The sequence below is a fragment of the Nuphar pumila genome, chromosome 14, assembly GCF_984573655.1.
Source record: "Nuphar pumila chromosome 14, dmNupPumi1.hap1.1, whole genome shotgun sequence".
NCBI classification, from domain to species: domain Eukaryota; kingdom Viridiplantae; phylum Streptophyta; class Magnoliopsida; order Nymphaeales; family Nymphaeaceae; genus Nuphar; species Nuphar pumila.
Window position 1 is genome coordinate 90,964,657 of NC_143262.1, and position 14,694 is coordinate 90,979,350.

Sequence of the window (14,694 nt, forward strand, 5' to 3'; positions counted from 1 at the left end):
CATTCAGAAAACCAGGATTCCTTGTATGGATGTTTGCATGCTTAAAATCATATATTCCAAGATGGACCTCAGAGATGTAAGAAATTCAAACTGGAAATCTTAAAACCCCACTTCTCCAATGGTTTTGAGATCCTTTTTTTTTTTTACTGGGAGAAACCACCACAGGCACAGAGACCTAGCCACGCTGGCTCAGCCTACCATTGTTACGGTCACTGTCCTGTCAGCGTAAAACACAAAGGGCTTACCACTCAACCCGAGGGAATCGTCAAGCTTCGACTTACGTAGGAGGGGTGATGCCCAAGGGATTTGAACCTAGACTGCCCGTCAAACGGCCTAGGCCCCATCCAACTATGACAAACCCCTTGGGACTGGGTTTTGAGATCCCTTGACAACACGGGGAAAAAAGCCTTCATATTGTTAGGAGGGTCACGCCAATAATTAGAGGATCTTGAGATCCTTGGATCTAAATCAGCATCCATAGCATTCAATTGTAGCCTAAGATTCTCCAAGAACGATATTAAAGGTGCGTTTTCAAAAGAAACCCAAGAGCAAATCGAATGTTACCCCAAAAATTATCTTTACATTCAAGAGTGCACTGACAAGGGCAAGGTAGTACTGAAGCAGGTTTGATCACAGCACAAGTTATGTCAGTCCATGAGACACGACCATAATACAAACAGTAAACATGTCTAGAATAGATAAATCACTGCAATAATAATTCACTGAAAGCAAAAATTCACTAAGATATTTGCAGGCCATAAACAGGTTTCAAGATGGATCACAATAGTCACCAAAGCAAAACAAAGTTTATCACTAGTCTCTATTTTTCTGTTTTCAAGTTGGGGTGACCCCATTTTTACGGGGTCGTTAGGGAAAGAAGCAACATTTATAGAGATTTAGTTGATAGCAACATAATAACTTTTTCAAAATTTACTAACATTTCATTTTTATTCCCTACGACAGGTGAATCTGATATATCTATTCCTTTTTTTCCTTTGTTCCTTGTTCCAGCAGCACCCTATGTGGCACTTGAAGCAGATACAGCTATTCCAAACAGCAACTCAGATGCACCACCATAATTAGTATCATGAATTGCAATCTCTTTTCTCTATTTAGATGTTACTTTGGGGGTTTTTTGTCGAAGAAAAAGCTCATCGGTAAAAAGGAAAAAAAAAGACACTCAATTTGACATCAACAACAACTACGCCTTCATCACAAAACAATTGGGGTCGGCGATATGAACCAACAAAGAAAATCATTCTGGGTCTTCCACATGAATCCTTCTCCTCCAATCATTTCTATCCAATGCCATGTCCTCGATGAGGTTCAAAGCATTCATATCCTTTCCTATCACCTCCATCCATGTCTTCCTAGGCCTACCCCGACCTCTTTTAACTAATATATTTTCCCATTTCTCCATCCTTCTAACTGGAGCATCATTAGGCCTTCGCCGAATATGTCCAAACCACCGTAAACGATTCTCTCTCATCTTATTTTCAATGGGTGCAACGTCTATCTTCTTACGTATCTCCTCGTTTCGAATCTTATCTTTTATTGTATTTCCACACATCCATCTCAGCATATGCATCTCAGCTACACTCATTTTTTTAATATGATGTCTCTTGGCAGCTCAACATTCCGTACTATATAGTAAAGCGGGCCTAATAGTCGTCCTATAAAACCTTTCCTTCAACCGCAATGGCATTCTACGATCGCACAACACTCCAGTTGCACTCTTCCATTTCATCCACCCAACCTTTATCCTATGATTTACATCTCCATCAATTTCTCCATACTTTTGAATGATAGATCACAAATATTTGAAACAATCATCCACCGGTATTTCTTGCTCACCAAGCTTCACTACACTCCCATCACTACTTCGTTGCTTACTAAATCGGCATTCCATGTATTCTGTCTTACTCTTACTCAACTTAAAACCTCTTGCTTCTAATGTTTGTCTCCATAATTCTAACTTAGCATTAACCCCAGCTCTAGACTCATCAATCAAAACAATATCATCAGCAAACAACATACTCCACGGCACATTTTCTTGAATTGATCTCGTAAGCTCATCCATCATTATAGCAAATAGGAAAGGGCTTAAAGCAGATCCTTAATGTAACGCAACCGTTATAGGAAAATTGGTTGTCACCCCTCCACAAGTGCGGACATTGGTTACTACTCCTTCATACATATCTTTAATTATACTAATGTACTTGAGAGAAACACCTTTTTTCATCATTGTCCATCAGAGAACGTCCCTAGGTACTCTATCGTAAGCCTTTGCCAAATCAATAAAAACCATATGCAAATCTTTGTTCCTCTCTCTATTTCTCTCAATAAGTTGTCTAAGAAGATGTATAGCTTCCAGATCTTTCAGGCATAAAACCAAATTGATTCTCCGATATCATGACAACCTTCCTCAACCTAGACTCAATCACCCTCTCCCAAAGTTTCATAGTATGACTCATGAGTTTTATACCACGATAGTTTGTGCAATCTTGTATATCACCCTTATTCTTATATAGAGGTACCAAAGTACTCTTCCTCCACTCATTAGGCATCTTATACACTCAATTTGACATGCTTCAACAAAATCCTCACAGCACCGTTTTGATTCTCTACCAAGTTCTCTCTGTCATGAGAAAGCGCTAATTCCAACTTGTTATAATTCACAAGAAACGTACAATCTAACAATGTTCAAAAGCTTCACTTTTGAACATCAAGATATAAATACCATATTGCAATAATAGCCAAATCGTTTGTTTAGTGTTAAAATGTCAAAAAATTAATGACATATAATCAATATTTGCCATTGAGACCTTTTATGAGGAACTAACATCTAAATTCTTCCTCACCTTCATAACTGCCTCATATCCTTATGCAAATAGATCGGAAACAGATGGAACAATCCGTCTTTTCACACACCAACTTCTTGTTGGAAAGAGCTGTTTTACCCATAACACAGACCAAACTGAATGATCCGATCAGGCAGTGGTAGCTTGTGTTTCCAAATGTACATAGAGATGACATGATTTGAGGTCCATCGTCGTTAGACAAGGACATGACTTTTATTCACATCCTATTCAGTCTACACAGCGATCACTTTAGAGGCAAACTATTGGGATGCTCTCTCTCTCTCTCTCTCTCTCTCTCTCTGTCTTCACTTTGGTAGGATGCTTCCAGCCAGCGTATTTCGAATTAACCTAAACAAATCTAGAACTGAAGCGCTCTACACGATAAGCCCAAGAGGGGTTGCACCAACCCAGAGTCCCTGAACACTTGGCATTTGTCCTGCAATGGGATAAAGATTGTGCATTGAGGCCTACAGGTGAACAATGTATTTACTGCAAATGTCCCTCGAAAGTAAGACCACCAGCCTAATCAGTTGAGTAGCCATCAGATGTTCTACACGCTTTATAGTAGAATTGGTCTTCCGATGGAAAAGGCCACCTCCTTTTACAACATTAGGATTTCAATAGATCCAGTCTGGGGGTCTGCACCGCCACAAGAAGCGATCCCCAGCTACACTTACACTGACAAACTGACAAACATGGTTTACAATCCAGAACAGTGCAATAGTGAGAAAATTGCCAAATCAGCAAGTAGTAACTGTTCACACGTCTCTTACGTTGCACAATCCCTTCGAGTAGAAGACACTTATGTTATGATCCTAGACTTTAATTAAAGAAAATCAACAATGATGCAAGGACACCAAATCACCAGGAAACAGTGTGACATCAATAGGTGATGTTAGTTTATCTCAAACAGATGCAACAGTATAACATTTGATTTATCTCAAACAGATGCAACAGTATAACATTTGATACAAGGATCGATCAACTGTGTTGAAATTTTCACTAGAAGACAATGTTAATTATTGCTAGCTTACATGAGAACCGACATTTTCTCAAGGAAGCACTCCAATAAACCTGAAATCACTCATATCTAAGCTCCATTGTTGAATCATGTGCTTTGGACGTCAACTCTATCTACCAGATAAAGGGTTTTCTTTTCCTCAAAACCAAAAGAGTAAATCCCCTTCATCCTGAATCAGTCCAATTCCATTCAATCTCGATAAATATATCACAAGATTTCCTAAATTGTGAGGTTTCAAATATTTAAAAACTTTAGTGTAGAAAGATAAAATACCCTCATATTAGAAAAAGAAACCCACACAACAAATGGTCTTATGCTTGGGGTTCAGCCTATCAATTAGATACCCAATTCCGTATTTGCCTGATTCAATACTACCAATGTGTGCCTGGACACCCTACCTAGCCTGGCCCAAATTGCAGCACATGTATGAATAAAAAATTCATGGCATTTTCGTCAACCCTAAACTACAGTCAATTCTGTTTGATACAGAGGTCAATCACCAAAACTATGCTGCACAAGATATCTATTAATATAAGGTGATCGTCCTCTTTAACTTTATCATCCAATTTCATAAAGTAATGAACCCCAAGAAGGTGGCACTCCTCTTTAGCCTGAACATTTATTTTAAAAGTCATTCTCCAAATTATATGGGTTTGGGTTCATGCTACAGTCATCCGAACCCCTCAACTAAGCCCGTTCACCAACTAAATGATACAAGAAAACAGCAATTATGGCTCTGCTAATCAAAAATCACAAGTCAAGAGAGAGATTTCATCATTCCTTTAATGTTTGTAGTGAACGAAAGAATGAACCATGAAAAGAAATAAGATAATGGACTTGTCATACTACAAGTTTAAGACGACTGGGGCTCATCCTCAGAGATGATGATAAAAAGAATCAAAACTTAAAACAACATTTAATGGTTTATTTGTTGGAGTAAAGGAGTGCAGTCCCACAACAAAAGAAAATCTTTCAAGATAGATCTCAACTGCATCAACCACCATCGTCATCGCTTGACAAACACTTGTTTTTGAAAGAATCCAATTAAAAAAGAAAAGAATGGTCTATGAATGGATATCTTATCCTGTCTATAACTACCAAACTTGCAGATCAATGACACCAAGAGAGAGTTTTATTCTCCCAAAAAATCAAATGACTATGGTTAGCAGTGTACAAGAAGCACCCCAAACATTAATCCCAAAGAAATTAGTAAACCCAAGCTGTACGAGACTACCAACAATCACCCTACATTAAGACTGAACCATTATACATGGACGAACAAACAGGAAAGTGGATACGTGATAGTGTGATTCTAAATATAATGGACTACGGAAAAGAATCGTTAAGTAATCTTCCTACTACATGTAGAGTTAGGTTCTATTAGCTAAGGTGCACAGGTCTTGCATGACTACAGAAGAAAGTAAAAATTCCTCTCATTTCTCTAGACGATTAATTAATAACATAAAACGTACGCTTGGAGAATGCATTGTTACACCCATCAACAAAAATCAAACCAAGAAAGCTCAAATTCCAAAAGACTAACAATAGAAACAACTCTTTACGAATGGATACATTTGAGAGCCTAAAAACCGAAACAACATTAAGCAATTTCAATTACTTGTACGCTAACCACAAAGGAGAAAGAGGAAAAAAATCCGGAGTCCTCTTATCTTCCCTTCTCCATCTATGACTCAAAAATCTCTCCGCAACATCCAAAAAGGGGAATTACTTTGTAAATGACTAAGTGAAGAAAACGAAAACAAGTAGAATTCCGAAACAAAGGAGGAATTTTTTTCTTCTTTATGTGGTGTTTACTCGTCATGAGACGCTCTCAGGCCTCCGGGACATCGACGTCACCGTCGGCGATCTCGTTCTGGAGGTCCTTGGGGTCCTTGCCGTCGACGGTGCAGCCTACGGAGACGCAGGTACCGAGGATCTCCTTGACGGTGCCGGTGAGGTCCTTGGCCATGGACCTGGGGCGCATGACGCGGGCGATCTCGACGACGTCGTCCAAAGAGATGTTGCCGCTGTGCTTGATGTTCTTGGTCTTCTTGCGGTCGCGCTCTGGCTCCTTTAGGGCCTTGATAACGAGGGCTGCGGCGGACGGAACCACGGCCACCTTGGCCTGCCTGTTCTGGACGGTGAGCTTGACGGTCACGCGGAGGCCCTTCCAGTCCTTGGCCGTCTCCTTGGCGATGTCCTCTCCCACCTTCTTCGGGGAGAGACCGAGCGGCCCGATCTTCGGCGCCAGCGACGACGCCGCTCCCACCTCGCCGCCCGTCACCCGGACGTACACCTCCACGATCTGCGACGGATCGAACTTGGGCGGCATCTCTCTCTCTCTCTCTCTCTCTCTCTCTCTCTCTCGATCGACGCTGAAATGGGAGGGGGGAAGACGAGGGTTGAGAGAGAGAGAGAAGCAAAAGAAAGTGGCTAGGGTTTTCTTCAGATATATCCGGGTTTGGTACAAGCAAGATTTATGACAGACCCGATCCTAATCACATTTTTTAAGAAACAAGCCCGGATATCAGGTGTAGGAGAGTTGAATCAGAGTTTGAGATTTATTTTGTTAATCTTAAACTAGTAAGCAAAGGTTAGGAACAAAGAGTTGTATTATGTGTTAAAAATGCAAAAGGCGTGAGATTGAATCGGGATCAGAACATAATGTGACAAAAAATCTGAATCCGAATCCATAAAAAAGTTTGAAGATCCAAATATGAGTCCGAGCCCAGAAAAGTCATGAATCACTCATAGGTCTAAATCAGGTCCAAGCGCACATTCAGAATTTTGGGTCTTAATTTAAGATCCATATCTAATAACAATTTATCATATTCAGATTTGGATCAAAGGTTTGACTGAATTCAATCCATTTTAACCCAAACGGGGCTACAATTAGAAAACTTTGTAGCTAGGGCTTTTGGTGTGGAAACCCAAGACAAAGAAGAAGCTTAAGAACAAAAGTTACAAAACCATAGCATAAAAACCCCATTTGTCATTAAACATTCTGACTTGTCATCAAACAACGCTTTCTAGTTTGGCCTGGGATGCACGGGAATGAGGATAAACTTTATCAAGACCTTAGGATTTCGTGATTAGACCTTCCTACCCTTCCAACCTACCAAAAAGCTTCTTTTTTAACCTTTAAGAAATTCAACAGTCAAATTGGGCCTTTCACCTCAAATCATCACCTAGGTCCTAATCAGAACGAGACTATTGCACAATAGGCAAATGTGGATATTCTGATCTAAAATTTCACTATTTAGGGTTATAATCTAGTAGTAAACCTATAAATACGGGTACTCCCAAAGTTTCTTATCTAGATAAACATCTAACTGTGAAAGCAAATACTAAAAATAGGGATCTTAAATGATCTAATAAACCATGTAGACCCAAACATGTATCACTCAGCTCTTGCATCATTCTCTCTAGGCTGAAGAAGACTTTCCCTCAAGTCTAGATCCTGATTATACTTGTTCAAATCCAATTTGACTTCTAAGAACCACGAAGATGAAGCAATCTCCAATGAATGTGGATCTATTAAGCACTGATTCAAAGAAGCTACCAATGGTAAGATCCGTTTTGTTGATGGTCCAAATAGAAAGAACATTTGGACCTGTTTATCCTTTGTGGCTGGTGTAAAATAACTCCAAGTGGATCAACTTGCAATATATGAGCCAAAATAGAAAGCCCCAATCGCAAATGCTCCTATATCCAATTATAATTAATCATGTCTACATTTGTTCCACCTGGGTCAAATGCGCACTTGGCAAAAGGTTTAGTGGGTCAAATGCGCACTTGGCAAAAGGTTTAGGTAGTTAACAAGTTTAAATGGGTATAGGCATGTTTAGGCCACCCATTGGGTTCAAATGGGTTAACTCGGAATGGGGTTGGACTAAAATAAGATTATGGGACCCAACCTGGTGGATCTAGATACTAAACATGAACCCCACAAGCTGAAATAAGTGGGTTTTGGGTTGAACTCGGGCTCAAAACACCATGAGGCGGTGGATTTTGGCTAAGAATTGGACCCAAACGCGCAGAAATCGGGTTCATGGCCAGGTTTAGGGATGGCAGTGGACCGGGGGAAAGCGGGGTCCCGCCCCGCCTCACCCCGTTTGGACCGGGGATGAAGGGTATGAAACGGGGATGGAGGCGGGGACGAAGGTTAAAATCCATCCCCGTTCGGGGATGGACTTACACTTTTCCCCTCCCTGCCCCGTCCCCGTCCTTCTAAAGGATGGCAATAGACTACGGGGAAACGGGCCCCTGCCCCGCCTCATCCCGGTTTGAACCGGGGATGAAGGCGGGGATGGGGATGGAGGACATGAAACAGGGATGAAGGCGGGGGTGGAGGTTAAAATCCATCCCCGTGCGGGGATGGAGGTTCTAATCTTGAGACGGGGCGGGGTTTCCCCCCCCCTGTCCATTGCCATCCCTAGCTAGGTTTCCCTCTTGGGATCCAGATTCTTTGGCAAACTGAAATCGGGGAGGAGCACACCTGATAGGGGCAACCCACAAGTGTGAGCCCTCCACCAATTGAGTTGGGCGGGAGCCCTACCCCTCAAGCAATGGGAGGGCACCTCCCCTGCAGACGGGTTGGGTTGCGATTAGCCATTCCTGTCCGATGATAGGTCACACAAGGTAATGTGCACTATCTGCTCTTACCAGACAAAGCTAAGCCCGCGTTGGTACAAAAATAACAAACCTTATTCTACGGCACATGACATGAATCGGTCTGCTCATTGTCCATGGAACTAAGGTGTGTCCCTCGGGGTGGGCGCATCTCCCTCTCTTAGAGGCCCATTTGCATGTTAAGAAAAAGGGACATTTTCTGCGGAAAAGCATGGACGCGTTACAAACAGCTCCTATTTTACACGTTGGACCCCTTTCCATGGATTCAGTTCCATTGTGGGGGGAGTGGTCCGATTTGTTTTCTACGGAAGAAGGTGCCGCAGAACATTCGCTTTTGAATGGGTGGAGAAAGTTGGGTCTATTTGAAGTTTAAACGTTAGCTCGCCTAAGTTCATTCAGGACTTGGCTAGGTGAGCTTGGTTCATGCTGGCTTCCTTAACCCACTGAGACCACAAGGAAAATATTGACTCCACCAACAAAAAAGTCAAACTCACCACAGCTTTCACCCACCACTCTTTGAGTCTTGTTTTGGTTCCTATGCCGGTCAAAGGCCAGATCCGATCTAGTTAAGGAAGGCTTGGTTTCAAGTGTTGCATAGGGTTAGGCCACTCAAACTAGGTGCAGAAAGACTCTGGTGGGCTCGATCTATGCTGTAGTCGGACCTGCATCCCAAATCATGGCTTGAGGTACTATGGAAGCAACTCCCCTCAAGCCATCGACCAGACAGGTTTGAACTTCGATTAACTAAGTTTTGAAATTTTGTCATGAGAGAGAGAGAGAGAGTTGTTCCTGACATTTTTGGCAAAGAAAATTACAAAAGTACATATGACAGTAGTTCAGGGTGAGGGCAGGGGACAAGGTTTCCAACCCCGCTCTATCACAAAATCCTACATCTCCAGTCTAAAACGGGGCGAGGTGGGGCAGGACTCTGTTTTCTCTTGATCCACTGCCATTTCTAAAGAAGGATCGGGAACAAGGCAGGGTTGGTAAGGTGGGAATCGAGGACTGGGGAAAGTGCAGGTTCATCATTGCACGGATTTTGATTTTACCCTTCATTTCCGTTTCATGTCCTCCATCTCCGGTTCAGACGGGGCGAGGTAGGGGTGGAACCCCATTTTCATGCCATCTCTAAAGAAAAAGATTTAGTTTCGTCCATGTGAAGGGTCTTTTCAACAGGATACAGTACAAGAAAAGCAATGAAAACAGGTTAAATGTAGGGATGGCAGTGGACCGGGGGAAAACGGGGCCCCGCCTCGCCCCGTTTGGACCGGGTATGAAACGGGGATGGAGGCGGGGACGAAGGTTAAAATCCATCCCCATTCGGGGATGGACGTACACTTTTCCCCGCCCCGTCCCCACCACGATCCCCGCTTTATCTCCGTCCCCGCCACTTTTCCCCGCAATAGCCCTGCCCCGCCTCATCCCCTTTTGAACAGGGGATGGAGGACATGAAACAGGGATGAAGGCGGGGTGTAGGTTAAAATCCATCCCCGCCAGGGATGGAGGTTCTAATCTTCAGGCCGGGCGGGGGGGGGGGGGGTGGAGACCTTGTCCCCAGCCCCGCCCCACTGCCATCCCTTGTTAAATGCCCATCACTGTCGCTGACAGCTGTACTTTTTAAAAGGTACTTAACTATCCAAATTACCCATTTGCCTCAATAAGTTATCCGCAACATCATTTGCTGGCGAACCCGCACGCGATTTGCCTGACACACAAACAGGGTCGAGTTCAGTTCTAAGACGATTCGAAATTGGGTTGCTTAATATTTGGGAACATCTAAGGCACAAAACTATTTAGAACTGGAAATCAAGTCTATAAGATTCGTTTAGTGGGTAAAGACTTTTGAATCAACACAAATGCAGGTTTTCAAAAACTAACTGTCAACAATGCATGACTCGAGAATTCATAATTTTGGATCCAAATAATACATCCACGGTTTGATCTTTAGCGAACAAATCACCGTGTATGTGGTCAGATTGAGTTGATAATGCTTTAACCTATCATTTTAAGCTCAATAATTTCATATAATTTTGTGCCTTCAATAACACCAAATATTAATCATAAAAAATCCCGATTTTACATGATTGTTTATATTTTTACTTTTCATGTTTTTACTTGGTACTTTCATCTTTTTTTTGTTAGTCAAAAGAAAATAAAGATCTGGGACGGACAAGTTCCGGTTCAGACCGTTGTCACGGCTTACGAGAGCCACTCAAATCTCAAAAGCTTCTTCTTGTGTGGCAGAAGCGTATATATAGAGAGAATCTCGGGCGTTTCGAGAAAGCGTCACCAACAAAACACGCATCGAGGGCCCCTAGATTGAGGACGCCTCGGTCCTCGAGAAAACTCACCCCCACCTTTCCTTTCCTTTTCTTTTCCTCCAACTTGAAAACTTTCCCCAACCTCCACAGACCCCCCTACCCTAATCTTAACCAACAACAACAAAAAAAAGAAAACCCCCTAAGCCCCATAACCCGTCCCTAATTACACTTTCCCTCTTTCCTTTTCGGCTTTTCCCAACCCACCAAGGAATACACCCGACCATAGAGCATAGAAAGAAAAAAAAACGGGAAAAGAGAGAGAGAACCCAAAAACCGGATTTCCAAAACAGCCTTCTTCCCCCAAACACCCGAGAACAAAAAGGGAAAACTTTATCTTCCTCAACCAGACGCCTCTGTGTATGTGTGTGAGAGAAATTTTGTTTCCATAAAAGTTAATTAAAAAAGAAAACGAAGAAGCCCTAGCCCTAACTTAGAACTCTGAAAAAACATATAGAACATAAAGGAAGAAAGAAAAAAAAAGAAACCCTAACACCCACGACAACGCCGGCATCATTCCTCTCTCTCTCTCTCTCGTCCGATTGACGGGAAAAGCCCAATCTGACGGATTCCGGCGATATCGCATGGCATTCCGGCCGGATCTGGTGTTACTGGTTCGACGTTGAATATTTTTTTTTCAATTTTATTTCTCCTGCCGGATTCCGGCGAGGATCCGTTTCGCCGGTTTGGATTTTTTATGGTGGTGGAGAAGGCTAATGACTTGTGGACACGTGTGTGACAGGCGTGGCCTTGGGAAGGATTTTTCGTTATTGCTGCATTTTGCTGGAGGTATCTTCGGGATAGAGGTTCCCTAATCGTGGCAGTGAACTTTATTCCGGCTCCCGGTTTACGGCCTTTCTTTCCCTGTGTGTAACACTCGTTACCACTTCATAATTCGAGCAGACAGTAGTTCCTTAGATGGGTGGTATCCCCAAACATGTACCGGTTGTGGGTCATTGCTCCCTTCTCTGGATTCAAGGCAAGTATCTGTCGGTCACAAGTCGTTTTCTTGTGCTCTTAGTTTCAATTACGCTGTACTGTCCCTCAGTTCATATGAATTGTGTGATAATCTCTTCTCCAGTTTGGGATAGAGTTTGATCCCACAGTATGTTTTCGTTCAGTGGATTCCTATCTACGAGGACAGTGGTGAAGAAGGAGTTTGGTTTATCAGATGTATTACATGTGTAGAACTTGTGAGAACAGATTGAATCGTAAATATGCTGAAAGCTAATTGGAGTTGCATTCTGGTTGAAGTTCAAAACCATGGGGTTGACATAATTATGTTGTCAAATTTTTCTTGAGAAATTGTTGAGTGATTTTTTTGAGGAATTTCTTTGCAAGCTGTCAGGACTTGATGTGATAGCATCCGTTTTTTTTTTTTTTTTTGTGGAGTTGCCAATGACAATCGTTTCACTCGGTTGTGACTTTAGGTGTAAATCGTGCCGTCATCGGGTGATTGCCAATGATCTGGAAGATTGGGCCTATCTTCAGTTGGAAAATCCGACACATCTGTTGCACGGAATTGTCCATTCCAATGGCTATGGTCACCTTATTAGAGTCAACGGGTGGCTCTAAGCTTCTCTTGGGATGTGAAATTATGGATTTTTGGGATACGCTGTGTAACATGCTCAGAGTCAGGTGAGATTTCTAAAGGTTTTGGATGTTTTATATGCTAGAATGTCTTAAAGTCTGTGGGTTTAAGTCATATTTGACATGATTGTTGGGACTTGTTTTGCTGCTGCTTTTGACCTTGTTAGGTATGGTTGATGTATCTGCAGAAAAGACTAACAAGACATGTAGCGATGGAGAAGGTTTTCTCCATGTAGGCAAATCATTTGTGATCCAATGTTGGAGTAGCAATAGCACTCTTGTTTGTGTATATATATGTTCCATTCTGCAAAATGGAAAACATGCAAGCTACCCTGTTTCAGTGATCTGGGATGTTCTTTCCTGTCTTGAGCATTGATCGTGATCATATGCTAGAAGAACGATATGGATGCAGATGATGTGTGCTCCAAATTGAACCAATAATAGCCAAAGTATGTCACAGGACGTTGGTTCTTCTTGTCGACCTAGAAGCCAATGATCTATCTACTCGTTGTCTTATCCTCAATAAGTAGTGTTTATTCGAGTTTCTGATCTTTAGCTGATCAAACGCATTACAGTCAAGCTAATTTGGTCATATGGGAAGATTTTGGTAGTTAGAAGTTATATCCTTGAAGTGTGTCAGTTTGATGGGAACAGGTTCTGCTTTCTAGGCACTCTATGCTGTTCCTGTTATTCTATCGCGTCTCTCGCAGATCAATCTTAAATTTTCAGATTTTGGGACATAAGGCAGATTTTATTGGTTGAAGCAGCACTTGATTACTATATATAAAGGGCAGTCGTTTCCAGTTTCCAGGTCTTTTCCAGAACAGATGAAATCTTGGATGATAAGCATTGAGCTTCGGCCTTGCCTTTTTTGCCCCCTTATAGTTGGATCTTTAATTTTGTTACTATCTTAATGATATATTGTACATGTTTGAGAATTGTACATGTCAGAATTTTGTAACTTGTCAAGTTATTGCTTAAGAGATGACCCGATATGAAAAGATACCTGTTATATTAGTCTTTGAATCCGGTTCACATTTCTTGTCAAGATGTTGTTGCCTTGATGAAATGGTGGAAATAGTAAACTGAAAAAGGGTACATAAAAAAGAAAAGGAGTAAGACGGAGAGAGATTAAAAAAAGGAAAAAAAAAGTCCGGTGGGTGGATAAGAATGTGATAGAAAAATGATGAAAATCGAAAAAACAGTAAAAAGGAAGTTGAAAGAGAAGAGAGTGGGAGAGAAACACTAACATGTGGTACACCTTGAGAAGGTTAATACACGTGGAAGAACAAAGTATAAAATTAAATAATATATTTTGTGACTTTATATATGTGCCCGTAAACATTCACATAAGCACAAAAGTCTCAACTTTGCATATTCTTAGAACTTAGCATGAATACATGTTATCATGATTATGCTTTTGCTTATGCGTATCATCTTGATACATGTATGACTGTTTTCTCAATTGCGAAGTTAAAATGCTCGTGGTGTTGCCTACTCCGTTATGCTTTTGTTTTCCTTGTCGGCTGGAGGAAACAGGCTGATGAGTGATTGTTGTTGTGGGTCTTACATCGGTCGCACATACATGCATGAAAAATGTGTTTATATATATATATATATATATATATATATATATATATATATATATATATATATATATGATGGGAACATGTTAAATGGGTTTTTCAGACCATTTTCATTTTATTTTTAACTGACCATACATATGTGATCTATGTACTTGATTTTATAGGGATCAAATCTTGGAGCAATAGATTCCGAAACATGGGTGGGTTTTTATAAGGTTCAAAAAATCAATGGTCCAAAATCTTTGTAAATTTTCAAGGCTCCAAATATCATTTTTTTCATTGAAAACACATGATCCAGGTGTGGGTTCCTAGTAAATCAACCATGCTGAACACATTGATGGGGTCGGAACCGCAAAAAAAAAACGGAAAAGCAGAAAACCCATTTAGCATCTCTCTCTCTCTCTCTCTCTCTCTCTCTCTCTCTCTCTATATATATATATATATATATATATATATATATATATATATATATATATATATATATATATATATATATATACACACACTGCATGATGACAGACACAACAAAATATGCAATTAGAAACATATTTGAAAATGGATGCATTAGGACAAAAGCAGGTCAAGAATGAAAGCAACGAAAAAAACATACACATAGCAAAAATCAAGAACAACAATCTGCATCACCCATGTACTTATAAGTTTTGAGAATGCAAAAAGCCAGATTA

The 14,694-nt window shown here is 41.2% G+C and overlaps 1 pseudogene across 1 annotated transcript; it reads right to left on the minus strand.

Moving 5' to 3' along the window:
• Positions 1-5,387: 5,387 nt before the first annotated feature.
• On the minus strand, positions 5,388-6,546 carry LOC149817401 (large ribosomal subunit protein uL11 pseudogene; annotated as a pseudogene). Its single transcript, XR_016427678.1, has one exon. The product of XR_016427678.1 is annotated as a large ribosomal subunit protein uL11 pseudogene (transcript).
• Positions 6,547-14,694: the final 8,148 nt, after the last annotated feature.